Genomic DNA, 19,972 nt, shown 5'->3' with positions numbered 1-19,972 from the left:
GTATAATCTGGATAAGGAAAAAGGCGAAACTTTTATTTCGAATATGCAAAACTATCTGTATAACAACAGCAATATATTTCGAAATGAAGAGAGTACAGCACAAAGTATGTGGGACCTCCTACAGCGAACTTGCATAGAAAAAGCCAAAACACTGTTTCAAAAGGACACAACCAACAAGGCAAAGAAACATGGTGGTGGAATGATGAAGCTAAAGCAGTTGTAAGTAAAAAGAAAATGGCTTTCAAAGCTTGGTCGAAGTGCCCCTCTAATAATACAGAGTAAAAGTCGCGCCTCGAAGTGGAATACAGAAACTGCAAGAAAGAAGCGAAGAAGATATGTGCCCAAATTCAAGCCAAGAATACGGAAGACCTGTATCGGGAGCTAGATGTAATTTCTACCCCGACTGCTGGTGCTATTCAAGAGCTACGACAAAACGTGAATAAGGGCGCAACCATCTTCAGGAGATCTGTTCGCCAAAGTTTATTAACAATGCTCAGGGCCAACTACTTGTGGAAAACGACGAAATCCTCCACAGGTCGGGCCAGACGAAATACCCTCAGAGTTTTGGAAAAAGATGGGAGACATCGGGTCTAGATGGCTCATGGTTCTTGTTTCGAAGCTTATACGAGGTGATCGAATGCCTAATCAATGGAGGGAAAGTTACCTTCTTCCAATATACAAAGGGAAGGGTGATACTCGAAGCTGTGATAATTACCGTTCGATTAAGCTGATGTCACACACCATGAAGATCGTTGAGCGAGTCTTGGGTAGCCGACTGCGAAAAATAATAAGGCTATCTGATGACCAGTGCGGGTTTGTTGCGGGTAAATCAACCACAGATGCAATTTAGAGTATCAGAATCATTATGGAAAAACATCGAGATTCCTTGGAGGATTTGCATGTGGTATTGGTTGATTTTGAAAAAGCATTCGATCGACAACCACGAGATCTGATATGGGTGGCCCTCAGACAACAAGGAGTTCCGGAAACCTATGTGCGGATAATTATGGACATGTATGATGGAGCAGTTACTAAAGTAAGATGTGCAGCTGGAGTCACCGAAGAATTCGAAATCACAGTAGGTGTACACCAGGGAAGCGTCTTGAGTCCTCTGTCTTTATTACCGTTCTTGATTACCTGCTTGAAGGCAAAGTGACGGACCCAAAAGTGCATCAGTTATTCTTTGCTGACGATGGAGCCATCATAAGTGAAGACTATCCCTGCAACGAGCACTTGATGTATGGGTGGAGGTTCTAGAAGGTAATGGGTACCGCATAAGCGCGAGAAAGACAGAATACCTATGCTGCCCATTTTCTGATCCACACAGGCCTATTCCTGACATTTATTTGAATGGTGTAGTGCTTCCCAAGTGTGAAAAGTTTAAATATCTGGGATCTATGATAAATAACGAAGGTACTTGTGATGACGATATCAATCATCGCGTAAGCGTAGGGTGGATGAAGTGGCGGGAAAATTCTGCTATCTTCTGTGATCGAAAAATGCCCCCTAAGCTGAAAGGAAGGCTCTAGACCGCAGTTGTGCGTCCAGCACTCACATACGGTTCACAATGTTGGACAATGTACAAAAAGTATGAGAGTAAGTTAACGGCAGCTGAGATGAAGATGCTTCGTATGACAGCAGCAGTAACAAAGCTTGATAGAATTAGAAGTACGAAGATCCGAGGAAGCCTTCATGTTAAAAACACCATCTCCCAAAAAATTGAACACGACCGACTCAGTTGGTATTGCCATGTTCAAAGGAGAGATCCTGAGAACCCCGTCAAAAAAGCAATATCATACAACGTTCCAACACGAAATAAAAAGAAAGGCAGGCCTAAAAACTCCTGGTACAAGCAAATGCAAAAACACCAGCATTCAGTTGGCCTTAGAAATGGAACAATACAAAACCGGGAGGCTTGCCGCCGATTTCTGAGGTCAACCCGGCGAACCCCACAAGCGGATCACTAGTGTGAAGCAGTAACGTGGGATAGTTATGATCCCCTCAACATCGAGATCATAACAGCGCCGAGAAAAAATGAAGAAGAAGAATCAATTAATGTTAACACAAAATTTTAAGAATAATGTTCTTCATACATTACAATTAAATTTATAAAATAGATTTATGTAAAATAAATGATCATGGTTAAAAGGGTGTTTTTTTTTTAGTGAAAACAAAAATGATGGGTCACCCTAATTGAATTTGGTAAAAACATTGAGTTTGGGATAGAAAGCAAGAATAAACAGTTATCATAAAAAAAAATTACCTAGGTGAAAGGGTGTTTTTTTCGAAGGAAAATCTGTAATTAGTCCCAAAAAGCCAATGATTCGTGTAAAACGTCTAAGAACTTAAATATAAACGTTTAATTTGTCATCAAAATCAAAAACAAAACGAATCATTGGCTTTTATTATTTATCTACTTGCATTTTATTTTTTCTATAATTAATCCAGTCAAATAAGGGTTAAACCTCGGAATGAATGTTAGTAGAAATTTTTTTTGCTCAATATCTTCCTTTTGCCATTCTATAACATATCTCAAAAGTCTAGAAAAATCTCATGTCCGCTTGTCGCGATTTCAAGGTCAAATCGCGAAATGGAGATTTTCAAAATTAGCAAAAATAGGCTATGGTATTATATACAATATACACATATGATACATGATTTCAAGGTATTTTTTAATGCTGATTCCAAAAAATCTAAAATCAAGACAATCTGACGTCTCCGGAAAAAGTTATACCTGTTTTTCATCTGTCAACTCATATTATTATAACAGTTGCAAACTTACTGCCGAAAAACCCTTAAAAATTATGGTAGATGAACCAAATTTAGCATGAAGATTTTAGAATCCATCATTATTAAAAATCAAAACAATCCATTACAAAAAATATATATACCTGCGAAATAATGGTATTTTTTGATGGAGGGGCAAATTTTAGGATATGCACTAAAGAAGATTCTTGTTCATCTTAGGAATAAGTGCTAATAGGCTAATTTTTTCATTTTAATTACCATTATTTCGTAGGTATTTTGGAAATATATACATAATTAATAAATTATTAAACAAAAAATCGACATCGATTAATTTTGATTTATATTTAAATGGACGGATTTTTTAGAGTAATTTATGTTTTTTTTGTTTTTTGTTCTTTTTTTTTAGAAAATTAATTTATTGATTTATTTTTTTCGTTATATATTCTTGTAAATTCGTCGCCCGAGAGTTGTATTGTCGTTAACGCCAAAATGCACTTTTTTAAACTGGGTATGTAGTAATAGGTTTCTGTATCAGAATTGTCCTATCGTTTACCGTTACTGAGATAATTAGTATGCATTTTGTCGTATATCCACAAAATAAGCATCGGATAAGCTTTGGTTTGTCGTAAGCGCCAACTTTTGACGTTTACGACAAAAATTCTATGTATTTTTCAGCTTTTTTTCTTCAGTATTGGTTTGTCGTACGTCATACAAAACAGGTACGGTAAAATTTCGGAATAAATTTTAAAATTGTTTTGTCTTTTTGTATACGTCCCAAATAAAATATAAATAAATATATAAGTATTATAAAAGTATTTATTCAAAATAACGACTCTATGCTCTATGGGGACAACGAATTTAAAAACTTTTTAACTTTTAGTTGTATAACCCAAAAAAGGATCAGTACGAGGGCTGTTTGATTTTCAAGGCAAACACAAACCCAAATATTGCTCAAATGAGTGATTTCAACAAACACAAAATTGAAAAGGCAACTATGAAGGCAGAAAGAGATCATGATCGGCATGTCATCGGGCCTTTGCTCTGCCAAAAGGTAACGCGTCTTCATTTTTTACAAAAGAAAATCAAATGTATTGAAATTGACAGCAAGACTTTGCAAATCAGGAAACCCAAAAACAAAATATTGTGCTATTAGGAACGAGTTACACAGCACCAGTCGTAGTGGTGACGATATTGCTAGATCAATTTTTAAAATTTTTGGTAAAATTTTCTCCGACAACCCTTTCATTAAATAATGACCCTTTAGTGTGATTCCTGTGTCCCCTTTTTGCAACATTAAACGTTTCTAATAACAAAACAAATTTTCGGAACCTGGACATTCCTTGACATTCAAGGAATAGACTGCTTCAATAGCTCCATCGACAAGTACCTTTGGCACTCATTAGTGTTTAGTCACCTTTTCACGTTGCGACACTTCAAAAATATGAATTTTAAAAATTAAAAATAATTTAAATGCTGCCTAGAGACAATTCAAAGAATTCTCTCCTGAAACTGGTCAATTAAACTTTTCTTCTATTCCATTCAGTAAAATTAAATTTCTTAGTATAATAAAGACGATATTTTTACACTACTTTGTAAAACGAACGGTAGAGAAGTGTAATATAAAAGGCGCATCAAGAATAAATTCCTTAGTTTGATATTTATTTAAATACTCTTAAAAATCGATTTTGTATTGCACTTTTTATATGTGAACAGATAGTAAATTTGTTTTTATAACATTAGGATAGCCTCACCCCATTGATATTATAGCTAAAACAAAAGTTATTTGATAACTTTTTTAACGAAAACAATTTTTTGTATTTAACAAAGTTAAACAAATAATTTAAAAGGTTCTAGCTCCCCCGTTTTACTTAGAATTTTGTCAGAAATACGATTATTTAAAAAGTGGTTAAGAAATTTCAACACATCTAATGATACGTTATCTCTGGGGGCTTTGATGCCATCATTTGACACCTCTTTCTTCAGATACAGATACATTTTAGTTAATCCCACGCGTTTAACATTATATTTGAAGCCGTAGAAACAAGATCGCCAACATAGTTTTTTTTTAACAACGAAGAAAAAAATAACAAAAATAATAAAAAATTATTAAATTATATTGAGTTTTTTTTTAACTTTGAATTACTTTAAAAGTTCTTATCCATATAATTTGCGAGAAATGGCACTTTAAAAAAATAATTTGTAAGACTTTAACATTATTCTGACATTAATCTTAAGTAGTAACCTTGATAATTTGAAAACCCCGAACCCGGGGCACTTTTGACAAAATGACTTTTTTTTAGAAAAAAATAATTTTTTTTATGTTGAAATATTGAAAAACAAAAAATTTACTGTTAGTATAATCTTGAATAGTCAATAAATCAAACACAAAACAAAACATTGCAATACATTCACAGTTTTCGAAAATAGAGACTTTTAAAAACTAAATGTCAAATGTACCCCCTTCTCCCTTTTTTGAAAAAAGTATCTTCTTTTTTTCCTTTACATGTTCAATATCTATAAACGCTTAAAGGAAAAAAAGTAGACTATTTAGTAAAAACATTAAAAATTTTTTTTTCTCTTTTTGGAATAGTTTTTCTTAAGTTTTTTGTAATATTTTAATTTAAAATTTTTTTAAATCTAATTATCTACAAAAAATTACTTAATAATAATTTTCAAATTCGGCTTGCTTCTCAAGTTATAGACAAAAACTTAAAAAGAAACAAAAAGAGTCGAAAATATTGATCGTTACAAAAACAGTCATATCTTTATAACTTATCCATAGATTTTGAAGAAAATTGTCTTTTAATCTTACTACACATGTAAAATTTTAAACTTCTTTCAGTAAGATATTTTTTGTCAAAAATTTGGTAATCGATTTTTTTAAAATGTTTATTTTACATTGCATTTAAACATATAGATCTAGAGTGACCTAGAAAAGTTGTTCTATATAGTGTTGCTTATTTATTCAGCTTTCAGGTTAGTGTTATTAATCTGTCTTCTATTTCTATTTACTCCTCGTCACAGGAGGTACCATATTAATTATTTTTGCGCAACAAATTATAATTACATAGCTACAATTTGCGAATTAGAATTTTTTTTGATTCCGTCCCAAAGCGTCCTTCAAAGTAAGGGACGTAAAAGAGTTTGTTGGAGAGACCCATATGGTGGCCCTTGAAATAGCACTTGTTTACTAGCAACACATTCTATTTATTTTCTTGGGCTCTGGAAACGATAGATGACAGAATGTTAATTGCCAGTTCTATAAATATGCCTGTATGTTTTTTCCATTTTTAGGGCCCCTGTTTAGAAAAGGCCTCAAAAGATCAAGTACGCAGTCTTTCAGTAGTTTTTAATAGAAGATTGTATTTAATTTTTTTTGGGGCCCAACGTCTTAATTTTTTTAGGGCCCAATTAAGGTATTGGCTCCGTGTGGTAAGCTAACAATGCAATACGCGAAATGGCCACTAATTAGATAAGTATCTTTTCTTGTCATCTGTCGGGGCACAATCGTATGTACGCCCCTAGGTGGGATATTTTCAGCATTACAGGGAAATTCTAATCAATGTGTTCAAAAAATATTATTTAAAGGTAGGTTCACATGTATTAAAGGTTAAGGAGCATTCAGATGTTTATGTTCACAGTATTAGGTAGTGTGTTCAGACATTTATCTTAAAAGTAGTTCAGTAATTCATCGTTACAATATTTTTATTTCTCAGCTTTCAAATACAAAAGGAACAACAAGGAAAGGAAATATCCAAATCGGTTCACCCAGTCGAAAGTTCAAAGGTAACAAACATACAGAAAAAAGAAAAAAAAAAACACAAACGAGTTCAGACTTACTTACTTAGGGTGACCAGCGCCGCCGTAAGGCGGCTACAATCCGCTGTGGATTTGGGCCTCAACCAACAGCTATATCCTTAGCTCGCTGCTTCCAGTTTCGCACGCCAAGACGAGTTGAGAACCTCCTCCTTTTTGGAATTCAGTTATATAGTTGTAGAAGTAGCTTCGATGAGGAAAAAGAAGAAACAATCGAAGATCTTCTCTACTCATGTCCTGCCCTTTCATCCAGTAGACGTAAAAAAAAAGTAAAATGTCAGATGCTAGCTTCTTCCGTCCTGTTAAATTAGTTTTTGTTTTGACCACCGGTAGCGCATTTCAACTTTACCAATCGCCAAAGCTCCAACTGGTTTAATTAGTGAGGAATTTCCTTCCAAAATCATGGTATCACAACGGACCAATAAGTGGTCTTACTGTGCCAGTCGTTTTCCTGATAGCCATTTCTACCTAACCTAACCTAGCCCACATCCAAAAGGTATCCCATTTCACACAGCGGAAGGGTAGGGCAAATTTTTGACAGCTAAAAATGTATCTTTTCACCTCAATAGATTCAAAAATGTATCCTCGCCTAAATATTTAACCCAATTCACACACGGTCTTAATTGAGTGGGCTATTTAGAATATATAATGGTAAAATATTTTCAAAGTAAAATTAAGGAATTCATTGCCCTTGTAAAGTAAATATTATACTTCCAATGCGAACAAACTCTCCGAAACTTCGATTTATTGATTTCTCGCACAATATTAACGTATAACGAACTGACCCAGTAATAGCATGATTGGTCAATGTTCTTTGGCACTACTGTGCCCGTTAATTTTGTGGATTATTTTTAACTAAATAAGAATATTTTTAGCTTTTTTTTACAAGAAAATTATGATGTATAAAATTTATTATAGGTACACTCTACCAAACTTTTTTTCTTATGAATTAACTTCTTGAAACAAGTGTATACGTAGTAATAATTTCATGTGTCTTACATTCTTGTCATTCCGTTAAAATTGTTCATGAGATTTTACATAGAGAGCGCAGAGAACCTCTTTATAAACTATAATAGAGTAAATTTATATCTAACTCTATCAAACACGAACACGATCAGGGGCATTTAAACTCACCTCAACCTGTTGTATCTAACTCTTACGTTCAAAAGATCTAAGTTAAAATAGCTTTTATAAAGAAGAGATATTATTATCTCAGTTTAGGTAAAAATGTCTTTCCTCACTTTATCTCCAAAATGTCTTAAATTTTTTTTTTGAATAGTAAAATATAATTAAAAAACAAAGCACATAGCACGTTAATATGGTATACATTTTTAGTTTAATGAAGATCGTATTGATATTTTAAGAGAGGGAAACACATAAACACATCAGAAGCAGTGGTACCACTTTACTTCAATTGAAGTAGATCTACTTCTTTTTTTCAAAAAAAAATTAAATCTACTTCCTACTTCGCACCATCACGAAAATAACGAATTCTACTTCATTTTAAAATCTCTGTTACAATCTACTTCAAATTATCAAAATATAAGCCAATTCTACTTCTTTTTGCAGAAAACCAAATATTTGACTAAAAATTGTTATAAAATAATGTATTGAAATAATATTTATACCGAAAATATAGAGTTTGAAGGAATTCAAATTTTTGGTTTCAGTTGTTTTTTAAGATGGATTTTTATTAAAAAATGATATTTTGAAATCTACTTCGATTTTTCTCAATCTACTTCCATTTTTTCTTCAAATCTACTTCGACTTTTTTTCTGCAAGTGGTAACGCTGATCAGAAGTGGTTTTAAGGTGTGTAAAAATCTACAGGAAATTCCAAAAGAGCAGGTACATAAGTCTCTGCTGGTAAAGGTAATAATAAACACTTTTCTTTGCATGTCTTGAGATTCTCATTCGTTGCATGGGTGACTGTTTAGAGTCAAGTTGATGTAAGAAGGTAAGAATCTTAATTCTGTTTGTTGAGATACTTGATTAGTTGGCTTAAAACTTTCAAACCGAGCTGTTGCGTGATCGCGGTAGTAAGAATTTGTGATTTTGCCACGGAAGACAAAAGTACAATTTTCCTACTTATAAAATTGAATGTATTCATTCACATTGCATATATATACATAAAGAAAAATAAATAAGTTAACAAATTGCAATTAAACTACCTATATGATTGTGTGTTGAAATTAAAATAATATTAAAGCAGTTTAATAAGAAATTAAGTACGTGCTTTCCTGTTTTAGATATAATAAGTTATAATTTAGATCATACATACATATTTATATATGTATGAATGAAAAAAACAAAGTGTTTGAAATAAAAACAAGTCAAGTGCCTGAAAGAAAAGACATAGGTACTCAAATTCAAACTTTTCTTTGGTTTGTTTAAGAAAAAAATATAGCCGAGTAGCAGCCATTTTTAAGGTGCACAATATTTTTTATTCATTTGATTCAAAACACACAATTTTTCCTAATTACGCGAGAAAATCTACGCACTTTGTGTAACACAAAACAAAACAAAATTTCTCAGCTCTTACATGCCATTGATTTGATGTGGAAAATCTAAGCGATATTGTGAAGGTATTTTATTTTTGCGGTTGGTGTACCTACAAAAATGGATAGGTACAAACAAATCTCGTCAAACAAGAAATATTATAGTAAATATGCGAATGTGAGATCAGAAGTAATAGACGAAAAAATTTGCATACATTATGTATGTAGGTACATTATATTAGATATATACATAGATCCAAATGACTTCTTAAATAGGTACCTTTAATGTTTTTTTTTTAATTTTTTCTTAATGTGTCATTGTTTACGATTTTCTTTCGCCCTACCTGAGTTGTTTATGTGCAATAAAAAAGAAAACTAGTTATTTTTAGGTGTCAAATATTTCAAAAGTTCTGTACCTATGGATAAATTCCAATAAATACAATGCAATGCTTACCTTTAAGCGTGTGATTGAAAACTTACAATATCACCATCACCAGGTTTATACCTACTTAATGTATTTGTGTTGGGGTAGTAGGTAAAAATGTATTCACCATTCTTCTCTTTTTATTTTAAGAAACTACTCTTTTTGTTAATATCTGAGATCTGACATGTCTACATATACATAAATGCACTTACTTATTTATATGTATATGAGAAAGATACAGCTTCTAAACTTGACGTTTGGTTAGAATTGTACGTAAGCCATTCGAATTACTATTTTTAATCGTTATAAGATATGATTAAGTTATAAAATAACGGCATATCATGCAGAATCATTTTAAAAAGGCAGGATTCAGCAAAAGTTTATAATTTAAAATTAATAATTGAAGCGTTGTGAGTGAGAAAGTGTTAAGAGTGACAAATTAAGTTCTGAAAATGAAAAAGATTAAAAAAAAGTTCAAATGCTAACTTCTAAACTAATTTCACTAGAGAAAAAGCAATAATAAAAAGACCAAAATTGAAGTTGTCATTTGACCCCTGCAACAGTGGCGTATCCAGAAAAAATTTTGGAGGGGGCTGGAAAATTGTTCAAAAATTTTTTAGAGGGTAAATGTGCGAAAAAATTTTCATTTCTTTTTATTAATCTTTGATCGAGAGCTAAACGCTGTGCTGCGGTACTGAAAGTGGTATACCTAGTTGCATTATAGTGCTCTCATCAGATTCGTACTACTGTCTCTTCCTTTCACATTCAGACTACCTAGTGTTTTTTCAAAGTTCTTGTGTCGCAAACATTTTACACAAACAGGAAGGAGTTGAGTCATCCTTAAAAAAAACTCTTTATTTCGTTCGAACTTTGTCATGTGCTGAATCCAAAACTGTTTACAGATTAATTTATATCACGTCAAGAGTTTTTGGGCTATACTTATCAATATTTTCGTTATACACGACCATGTTCCGCAATTCGAACGAAAGTGAATTCAAATCACTTTTCAATTTCACGTGAAGTGAAATATCAATATTCTTCATTTCGATCGGTTTCGAAAACTTCGAAATTGCTTCTAACTGTCAAAACTGAAGGAACTTCCATTTTTATTTTGTTTTTAAAGTGAAATTACTGCAATTCATTGGAAAAGGCCCCCAAATTCACGAACAGAAACATAGTGAATTGAATTGAATCGTTTATTTTCAAAACATTATAAGTCCATTTCATCCCAAAAAGTTTCTGACATAATACATTTTGTATTTAACAAGTTTGATTTTAACCTTAAATGCAAATATTATCCTTACACAACAAATTATTTATTTATTAAAATTGAAATCATAAGAATAAATAAAATCATCGTTTTTGTGGGTTCAACAGAAAAAATTCAAAATGGACTTATCATGTTTTGAAAATAAACGATTTAATTCTAAATTGAATTGAAAATCTAAATGAGTGAAAAAATGCGGAACACCTATTTCACTTTTGGGCAAATGAATACGCAAAAAGTGAAATGCAGAACGTGAAAGTCACAAAAACTAATTTTAAATGAAATTCTTTTTGATCCGAAATATATATGCTTTTTCGTAATATGGTTAGGGATGGGCTTAACTGCTACTTTTGGATAACCGTTACTACCTGTTATTGCTACTTTCCAATAACAGGTATAAATACCTGTTACTGAAATAACAGTTAGTAATACAATTTTCACTAAAGAACGAGAGTGCAATCTCATTATTTTGAGAATGATATTTAATAAGAGCAGAAAATTATCTGAAATTGTGGCAATTTAAGTAGTTATAAAATGCGTATCTTATGCAAAATATAACTAAAACCTGAAATTTTTTGTAATTATAATGAAACCATTAATTATGGATACCCAAAATTACAGGTATAGAAATATTTCTTACAATAACAGGTTTTGGGGAAAACGACGAAATTTTGGTATTAATTTTACATTTTCTCATTTTTCGTATGTAAAATTATACCAAAAATAACAGGTATAGAAATATTTCTTACAGTAACAGGTATTGGGGAAAACGACGAAATTTTGGTATTAATTTTACATTTTCTCATTTTTCGTATGTAAAATTATACCAAAAATAACAGGTATAGAAATATTTCTTACAGTAACAGGTATTGGGGAGAACGACGAAATTATTAAAGAGATTTGATTAGTATTATGCTTTAAAAAAGTGATGAATGACTTACATATTTGGTAGAGTCAAGTTTTTTGACTCTTCTCCTCTCCGACTGTTTACTATTTACTATATCTTCTTGACATCATTTTCAAAGAAACAAGATTATCGCTCTTAGGTTTTCGTTATCAATAAATATGAATCCTAGGGTAAATAAAACACACAAAATGAAAAATTACAACAATCCTGGTTTGTTGTTTAAAGTGCTTATCTTTTTTGAAAAATTTGGCGAAGCTCTTTTAAAAAAGTTCATCTTCTTATTGGTTGCTTAGGTGCTGAATGCTGTTGCTGACAAACGGTAAAATAACGATACTTTTTAATTGCTCTAATTTGACAGAAATAAAGGCGGGATCAACAAAATTGGGCTCTTTTTGAGACTGTCTTTTTCTTTTCTCTTTCTAATTTCTAAGTTGGTGAAAAAAACAAACCAAGATCATAAAATAGCTGCGTTCCTTTGGAAACATTTATTGAACTACTTTTTCAATACAGTAAAAGTATCTGAAAGCAACTTTAAGTACTAGCAGAGAGCAGTTTATTATATAAGCAGTAAATGCCCACAAAGGAACGTCGGTAATAATTGAGGAGCGACTTTTCAAAACCGGATACAAACACTTTTTGTCATTTCTCAAATCTGATATATCAAAAAATCGAAAAAAAAAAACTAAATGATAAATTGTGATTTTTCATACGATTTTCAGATTTTGCCTGTCTTTTGTGTTAACTTGGTGATTAAACTAAGCAAAGCATTTGAATGTAAAGAAGAGATCTACATACTTAGTTTTAAAAAAGTGTAAAGTGATTTTATCCCCTTTTGAAAAGTCACTCCTCAATTATGAACTAAATTCTTGATTTAAGCCAAGTACACAGAACGAACTAAATTTAAGCTAGCATACAAAATTCTCTCCAAAATTAAGCCGCGTTTAAATGTTTTTCAGAATATTAGCAGAGTTGTGTTTGGCTTAAGCTTTAAGCCTAGTACGCAGCTGAAGCGAAACAAAAAATTTTGAAGTCTCCAATCTCAAAAGCGAACACGTTAACGAAAAAATACCATCGGGTAATAGAGCAAATTAAAAATAATAAAAATACAAATAAAAAAATTCAAGAAAAACATCAGAAAATAAGTTTTAGAGCAAAAAAAAAATTATTATAAGTTCCTTGATAATTTTGAGTAAGCAGATAATTTCCGAGTAACAGGTATTATATGAGCATTTGTGTTTTTAACAGATTATTCGCCTGAACTAAAAGTATCAAAGATGAATTTTATCAAAAGAAACAGGTATTATAAATTCCTTGATAATTTTGAGTAAGGAGATCATTTTGATCCGAATAACAGACACTATAGGAGCGTTTGTGTTTTTAACAGATTATTTGCCTGAACTGAAAGTATCAAAGAGGAATTTTATCAAAAGTAACAGGTATTAAAAATTCCTTGATAATTTTGAGTAAGGAGATCATTTTGATCCGAATAACAGGTACTATAGGAGCGTTTGTGTTTTTAACAGATTATTTGCCTGAACTGAAAGTATCAAAGATGAATTTTATCAAAAGTAACAGGTATTAAAAATTCCTTGATAATTTTGAGTAAGGAGATCATTTTGATCCGAATAACAGGTACTATAGGAGCGTTTGTGTTTTTAACAGATTATTTGCCTGAACTGAAAGTATCAAAGATGAATTTTATCAAAAGTAACAGGTTTTATAAATTCCTTGATAATTTTGAGTAAGGAGATCATTTTGATCCGAATAACAGGTATTATAGGAGCGTTTGTGTTTTTAACAGATTATTCGCCTGAACGGAAAGTATCAAAGATGAATTTTATCAAAAGTAACAGGTATTATAAATTCCTTGATAATTTTGACTAAAGAATGGTACGCTGCTCGCGCTAAATTTTAGCTCCCATACAAATTATCGAAAATTTTTAGCGGAGATAAAATGGATCCCATACAAGTTATCGATAACTTGTATGGGAATTTTATCTCAGCTAAAATTTAGCGCGAGCAGCGTACCAGGCTTAAGCAGATAATTTTGATCCGAGTAACAGGTATTACAGATTATTACCGATAAAATTAATTTTTTGTGTAGGATAAGAGAAAGTTGTTTAGATAATTAGTAGGTATTTTTCATTTTATTAACCTTCTTATTACCGAAAATTTTCTTGGATTGCAAAAAAAAATAATTTAATTTAAATTTATTTAGATACTGAAAATATTAACTGTTATTTCAGTAACAGGTATTTTCCCTGATGAGTAGCAAGTTGTTATTGCTACTTTCCAATAGGTACCTGTTATTCAATACCTGTTACTGAAATATCAGCCCATCCCTAAATATGGTGCTCTTTAATCCAAATCGGAAGCGCAATACTGCAATTTTCTTAAAGAAACCTGTTGACCACTTAGATTTTGAGATATCAAAAATTTCTATTTCCAATATCTTTGAGAAAAATATTATTAAAAAAAAAGTAAATATTTGATCAAATACGGCGTTTTGAGATTGCATAAGAAGTTTTGCAAAAATTTAACGGTGATGTAATTGGACGTCAAAATTATAAAAATATTATCTAAAGAATTCGGAATTGAACTGAAATCCGAAAAAAAAATTATCACAATCCTCATCGTCAGCTAAGGCTCTTACTCAAACAAACCCAAACAGCCATTTCAGAATTTGGAGGGGGCTCGAGCATCTCTAAGATTTACGAACAAGTTTTAGTTAATCATGTACATTATGATGAAATAAGCTAAATAAAAACATGATCTTGAAGACTTGGGGGGGGGGGGGGGCTTGAGCCCCCTGAGCCCCCCCCTCAATACGCCACTGCCCTGCAACCGTTGAAAAAAAATTTAGATTTACAAAAATCTCGCTTAAACGCTTCTCATTCTCAACTCTTCAATTGTTGGTCTCACATGAAATAAAACAAGTGTGTTGTTAAATCTTCGCAAATAGACAAGACTCGATATTGCCGTTGTCTTGATTTAGAAGGTTATTGCCCTTTTGGATGTAAAAACTCCATTCTAATATTTGAATTAAAAAATTGTTGAATCATTGTTTTTGATTGAAAATAATGTTTAATATCACTTTCAAATATAACGACTTACATAATTTTATGTTTTGCATCTCGGTGTGAGAAAAAAAGAAGTTCAATTTCCGGCGCATGCGCGAAAAGCTTTTAGTTTTATATGTTTGCCTTAGCGAAGTTAGGGGATATTTATTTATATTTGTAGAAGTCCTTTAAGTACAAGCAAAACATTGTAAAAAGCATTTAATTTTATAAGTTTGCCTAAGCGAAGTTAGGCTCCCTAATTTTATTTCTAGAAGCCCTGTGAAAGTGAGTACAAGCTAAATTTTTTAAACTGTCAGGCAAACTCATGACAATAAGAAATATTTGGATAAGTGCCATTATGGTGACCATTTTTGGTTTTTTTATTCATTGTTATAAAGAAATAAATGAAAAAGTGAATCTTTTCATATCGTTAATTGGTTTAAAATAGTGATATTAAAAATGGTTTACTGACCAATTCGGAGTTCATATTCAAGTAAGTGGAGAAGAAAGGAAAACAAGATTTTAATCTTCTCCACTTATTTAAATATAAAATAGTGATGGACATTTTAGATTTTTTATCTAAGTTCAAAACAAAGTTAATTCTCTAATTTTTAAGAAAAAGCCAAAAGCCCAAAAAAATTAAAGATTTTTTTCTGCTTCGGAAAAATGGGGCTTGACGGCATCCGGGTGAAACCTCTAAAGTCTAAAAAAACCGAATTTTTCAGATATTCCAGAAAAAATTGTTCTTTAGTAACAAGTTATTCTCTTTCATCTTCTCAATAATGACATGGTTTGACAATCAGTATATAATATTATTTAGTCTTTATTAAATAATTTTTTACAAGATAAAAAAAAAAACAGAAAATAACCAAAAATAATAACTTTGAAAAAAAAAAAACACAAATGGTCACCATATTCTTTAAGATAGTGCAACTCATCAGGAAGTTAAATCGAAGCCCTTAGGAAGTTCTGGTTTCAACTAGTCCAAATTTGAAACTCTTTTATTATATACCTGAGTAGCTCGATGGGTAAGGTACCGGACTATCAATCAGGATGTACGTGGTTCAAATCCAGCAAAATGCGTCAAGTAGGTAAGAAGTTTTTTTCTCAATATAATTGTGTTTGGAAATTTAATTTCAGAAGCAAAACTTGTCTGGATCGAAAACAAAGAAGAAAATGAAAAAATAAAATGTAATAGGTACAAAAAAAAATAAATAAAATGAAAAAAAAAATATTTTTTTTTCTTTATTCTATTTGGGATACCTATACTTCGTTTAGACTTTCACAATCCTTCGACAAGTCTACTCAGAGCTTCTAAATAAAAATAAAAGCCTGCAACAATAATACACATTTTCAAATTTCAAATGTTGGTTGTTTCTATAAGGCATTAAAGACATGTTATGAGTCTCTCCAATCAACTTGCATATGACTCTTCTAAGGCCTATCAAGCTTCTCGGGTGGGCCAGATGGGCTTCTCTATGGTCGTATACAAGCAATATTTCTAAAATCGAAACAGCTTCGTTAGACCCTTGTGGAAGTAAAATTGTTAGTTGGGTTACTAACTGAAACTTAAGATATCTCGAGAAATAAAAGAGATATCGGGAAAATTAAAACAGTTTTGGAAAGAAGAATATCTTTTCTTATAATCACCGGTACAAATTTGTTTATAATAAATTACCCCACATAAAAACCGAAGCTCGAAAACAGCCAAAATGACGATTTTTAGCATTTTATAACGGTAATATTTCAAAAACGAAGGCCAATAAAATTTTTCTGACTTCAGATTCGGATTTGGCACCCCAAAAAATACTAGAAAAGTGTATTTTGGTTCTTGTGGCAAAAAAAAAGTTAAATTTTGTTGACCAGTGTAATTTAATCGATACATATAATAAGCAATAAGGTAAACATCAAATAAATATCGATTTCGATCAACATCTGGTATAATATGGTTTCTATAAAAATAGAGCAACATCATTCCGATGCCAATTGAAGAGTTCAAGATATTAGGCTGAGCATATTTGAATAATTGTAAGTGTTAGTGATTTTTAATAAAAAATGATGTCGACATCAACATATTTTTTTAAAAATCGATAGATTGTTGAAATAAGACACCTTGTGTTGATTCCAAAAGCATGATGGTAAAAACGGTATTTTAGAAGCGGGATTTTGAAAAAGCAGGATTTAAAAAAACACTAGGTATTAAAAAAAAAACGTGACTTTAATGGCAGTAATTTAAAAAAACCAACCCTAAAAAACCATGTGGTAACGATGGTAGTCATGGTAACACAAATTTTGTTTAAAAGTAGGCAAAATAAGAATAAGGAATGGAATATTTGTTGTCTTACTATTAAATGCAAAACAGGTTCCAGTTTTATTCTTGTCCATAAACCTTAATAGCGAATCTTTTAAACACGATAAAGACTCCACGTTCTTACCTCAACTCTTTTGTTTATTTGTGTATGGTTATTTTCAATGAATTTCTTTTGTATGATTTGTTTCATTTTATTGTTACGTTGTTTATTATGTATCTGACATTTTAGTCAAGATGTGGTTATTACTTTAGTAGTATTTCTTATTAGAAGGATTGACAGGCACAGGTTTTGTTGTATTGTGTATAGACCTCTTTTTTGTGCTTTTTTCGTCTCAAAAAGTTTTTCACTCTCACTTTCATCGCGATCATGAGTTAAAGCCACATATCGTCCCGTTTCTGCCTGAACCACGTATCTACAAAGCAAATTTTGTTCAGTTCTAAAAATAAATATACATTTTTCTGAAAATTAAAAATATGAATTGAACAAAGGGAAATCAAGTTATGTTTATGACATATTGATTGAGTTGTTTCTATACTTAAACCTTTGTATCTATTCTTTCTGTAAGTTTTAGAGCAATGTTTAACAGAAAATTAAAACTTTAAAAAAAATGTACTTACGAGGTTCAAGCAGAAACGGGACGATATCTCATTCATTTTTGTTTTTTAAATCATACTTCTTTTAGCGCATTATACACGATTTTAATTTTTGTATATTTTTTGTATGCCAATTTGAATTTGTCAAGTCAACAGAAACAGTTTTGTTTTATATTTATGTCATTACGTTCACGAGATCAGGGCCCTATTTCATAAAACTATTAGTCTAATACTAATAATTTCCAAATTATTAGTTCTAATACATTATGGACTAATAAAAATCAATTTCATAAAAATAAGTTCCGGGACTAATATATCCTTTAATTTCTATCTATCTATCTATCTATCTATCTATCTATCTATCTATCTATCTATCTATCTATCTATCTATCTATCTATCTATCTATCTATCTATCTATCTATCTATCTATCTATCTATCTATCTATCTATCTATCTATCTATCTATCTATCTATCTATCTATCTATCTATCTATCTATCTATCTATCTATCTATCTATCTATCTATCTATCTATCTATCTATCTATCTATCTATCTATCTATCTATCTATCTATCTATCTATCTATCTATCTATCTATCTATCTATCTATCTATCTATCTATCTATCTATCTATCTATCTATCTATCTATCTATCTATCTATCTATCTATCTATCTATCTATCTATCTATCTATCTATCTATCTATCTATCTATCTATCTATCTATCTATCTATCTATCTATCTATCTATCTATCTATCTATCTATCTATCTATCTATCTATCTATCTATCTATCTATCTATCTATCTATCTATCTATCTATCTATCTATCTATCTATCTATCTATCTATCTATCTATCTATCTATCTATCTATCTATCTATCTATCTATCTATCTATCTATCTATCTATCTATCTATCTATCTATCTATCTATCTATCTATCTATCTATCTATCTATCTATCTATCTATCTATCTATCTATCTATCTATCTATCTATCTATCTATCTATCTATCTATCTATCTATCTATCTATCTATCTATCTATCTATCTATCTATCTATCTATCTATCTATCTATCTATCTATCTATCTATCTATCTATCTATCTATCTATCTATCTATCTATCTATCTATCTATCTATCTATCTATCTATCTATCTATCTATCTATCTATCTATCTATCTATCTATCTATCTATCTATCTATCTATCTATCTATCTATCTATCTATCTATCTATCTATCTATCTATCTATCTATCTATCTATCTATCTATCTATCTATCTATCTATCTATCTATCTATCTATCTATCTATCTATCTATCTATCTATCTATCTATCTATCTATCTATCTATCTATCTATCTATCTATCTATCTATCTATCTATCTATCTATCTATCTATCTATCTATCTATCTATCTATCTATCTATCTATCTATCTATCTATCTATCTATCTATCTATCTATCTATCTATCTATCTATCTATCTATCTATCTATCTATCTATCTATCTATCTATCTATCTATCTATCTATCTATCTATCTATCTATCTATCTATCTATCTATCTATCTATCTATCTATCTATCTATCTATCTATCTATCTATCTATCTATCTATCTATCTATCTATCTATCTATCTATCTATCTATCTATCTATCTATCTATCTATCTATCTATCTATCTATCTATCTATCTATCTATCTATCTATCTATCTATCTATCTATCTATCTATCTATCTATCTATCTATCTATCTATCTATCTATCTATCTATCTATCTATCTATCTATCTATCTATCTATCTATCTATCTATCTATCTATCTATCTATCTATCTATCTATCTATCTATCTATCTATCTATCTATCTATCTATCTATCTATCTATCTATCTATCTATCTATCTATCTATCTATCTATCTATCTATCTATCTATCTATCTATCTATCTATCTATCTATCTATCTATCTATCTATCTATCTATCTATCTATCTATCTATCTATCTATCTATCTATCTATCTATCTATCTATCTATCTATCTATCTATCTATCTATCTATCTATCTATCTATCTATCTATCTATCTATCTATCTATCTATCTATCTATCTATCTATCTATCTATCTATCTATCTATCTATCTATCTATCTATCTATCTATCTATCTATCTATCTATCTATCTATCTATCTATCTATCTATCTATCTATCTATCTATCTATCTATCTATCTATCTATCTATCTATCTATCTATCTATCTATCTATCTATCTATCTATCTATCTATCTATCTATCTATCTATCTATCTATCTATCTATCTATCTATCTATCTATCTATCTATCTATCTATCT

At 30.6% G+C, this 19,972-nt stretch overlaps 1 protein-coding gene across 3 annotated transcripts in view; it reads left to right on the top strand.

Annotated features, from left to right (window-relative positions):
- The first annotated feature begins 8,551 nt into the window (after positions 1-8,551).
- Positions 8,552-19,972, top strand: part of LOC129918434 (unconventional myosin-XV) — a 261,312-nt gene continuing 249,891 nt past the window's right edge. Inside the window, exon 1 of one of the 3 annotated variants that reach the window (XM_055998956.1) lies at positions 8,552-8,791. The gene's annotated coding sequence lies outside the window, so the exon portion shown is untranslated. Of the gene's footprint in view, positions 8,792-8,834; positions 9,149-19,972 lie in introns of those variants that run through there. The other 2 variants (XM_055998958.1, XM_055998957.1) reach the window with 2 other exon arrangements.

This window comes from Episyrphus balteatus, chromosome 4, assembly GCF_945859705.1.
Source record: "Episyrphus balteatus chromosome 4, idEpiBalt1.1, whole genome shotgun sequence".
NCBI lineage: Eukaryota > Metazoa > Arthropoda > Insecta > Diptera > Syrphidae > Episyrphus > Episyrphus balteatus.
Note: the sequence above shows the minus strand (reverse complement) of the source record. Positions and strands in the feature narration are given on the sequence as shown.